Raw genomic sequence first — 2,165 nt, 5'->3', positions numbered from 1 at the left:
AGAGAGAGACCCTGGATGCTGGGGAAAAGAAGGGTGATACACTGTGAAAACCCTTAGACGGGTCTCTGATGATGTATTTCCTCCTCAGAGAGGCCTTCCCTGACAACCCAACGGTGCCTTCCCCTCCCTGATATTTGTCCCTGTTTATTCCCTTTATAACCCTCAAGATAATCTCAAAAGAGCTTTTGTTTACTAATTTACTTCTTGTTTTCTTAGATCTTATTATTAGAGGTCTAGGGGCGGTGTATAGCTCAGTGGTACAGCATGTGCTTAGCATGCACAAGGTCCTGAGTTCAATCCCCAATACTTCCATTTAAAAATAGATAAATAAATAAACATAACCAGCTCCACACCCAAAAGTTAAAAAAAAATTGTCTTGTGGACTAGGGTATAACTCTCAGGAGGGCAGAATTAGTAACCACTTAGTGAATGAATGGGTGAATGAATGAATGATGCAGCCAGGAATACACCCAACAGACTATTGAATTACCATAAACTACTGGGAATAAACTCAATGGTTTAGCTCCCTGAAATTTAAGTGAAAGATAAAACAAAAACAAACAAAAATAAAAAGACAAGTATTTTTAAAAATCACTGGGAGGAAAAGTGTCTTAATTGTGTAAAAGGGACTTCTGTGCCCTCTCAAGGCTAGAAGCCGAGGATCACATAATTCTGTTAAAACTACTCTAAATGTGCTCTGTGCCTCCCCAGCTTGGACCTGAAGGCAGGAGGTGCCTTGGATTTCTGCAGAATCTCTATGGCAACAGGATCCTCACTAACTCTCAGCTACATCTCCAGTCTCCCCTACCCAGGAGGCCCGGGAGTGTGGAAAACCTTACCATGCTCACAATATACCTGGTTTCTCTTTCTTGCTGAACATAGGAAAGGATCACACTTTCCTACCCCTTAAGGTCAGGCAGGGTCATATGACCTGATTTGGCCAATGAAATGTGAGCGGAAGTGATGTGCCCCTCTTCTTGGGAGAAGCATATTGAAATGCTGGTGCTTGACTCTCTATGCTCTCTTTGCTGTGCGAACTGCACAGCTTGGGGATCAAACTCAGGTTTTCCCCCTGCAACTGATGAACAAAGGCAGTGTGGTAAGTGGAGAGGGCATGGACCCTAGAGCTAAATCATCAGGTTCAAACCCCAGCTCTGACACTTTGTAGCTGTGTGATCTTGGGCAAGCCATTGCATTTCTTGGTGCCCCAATTTCCCCACATGCAAAATACAGACCATCCTGGGATCTGCCTCATGGTGCTCTCATGAGGTTAAATGAGATCAAGTCCCAAAACCTCCATGCAGGGCTCAGCAGATAGCAAGCATCCAACAAACATGAGCTCTCAGGGGGATGGGGCAGGAGGGTAACTTATTTTGCCCCTTTCATCTCTCCCCTGGAACTCGAGATACACCATCCACACTTCTGGGCCTGGATAAGTCACGTACTGGGAACATAGGAAGGAAGGGGCAAGGGAGGGCAACTGAAAGCTGGGAGAGGAGAGGAGACCCTTGTCATCTCAGCACATGGGAGTTAGGCTGAAAGCCCCTCTGCAGTGTGCAGTTAGTCTGATGATTCTGAACTTGTTACTTCTGAGTCCTGGCCCTCCCCATGTGCTGAGGAATTTGGGGGGGGCGGGGACTGAGGCATGAGGGATCAGCCAAGTTGAGCACTGAAGAGGCAGTGAGAACTGATTAAGGCCCCTCCTGCTTGTTTCAGGGTCCTCAGAGATGTCTGACATCTTTCAGTTTGTGCAGCTGTAGCTCCGTCTGCCAGGTGCTCCCAGCAAAGTCTTGAAGGAAAGAAACACCCAGACCCTGAGGAAGAGTCCTTTGTGGAGGTTCACCCCAGCTGCAGGGAAAGTAGAATTTTTTATTGAAAGTGTGAAGTATGCGACTTAGGGTCCGGCACAGGGTCCGAGAGGCCTCAGTCCTCCAGGCGACCTCCTTCCCTGAGCCGGGTGGGATTGTTTGTCAACGGGGGCAATGGCTTGGTCCTTTCTCAGGGGCAGGGGGTGGGGTTCCAGGTGAGAAGAGGGTTGGAGGGGTGGGGAGGGACCTGTTGTGAGGGCTGAAGGGACTTGGAGCTGCGGACTGTGTCAGGCTGAGCCTTTCCAGGGCTGGTTCTGGCTTCTTCCGGGGCTGTGGCAGTATCTCTGCTTCTGTCGT

Source organism: Vicugna pacos, chromosome 19 (genome assembly GCF_048564905.1).
Source record: "Vicugna pacos chromosome 19, VicPac4, whole genome shotgun sequence".
Taxonomy (NCBI): Eukaryota; Metazoa; Chordata; class Mammalia; order Artiodactyla; family Camelidae; genus Vicugna; species Vicugna pacos.
Note: the sequence above shows the minus strand (reverse complement) of the source record.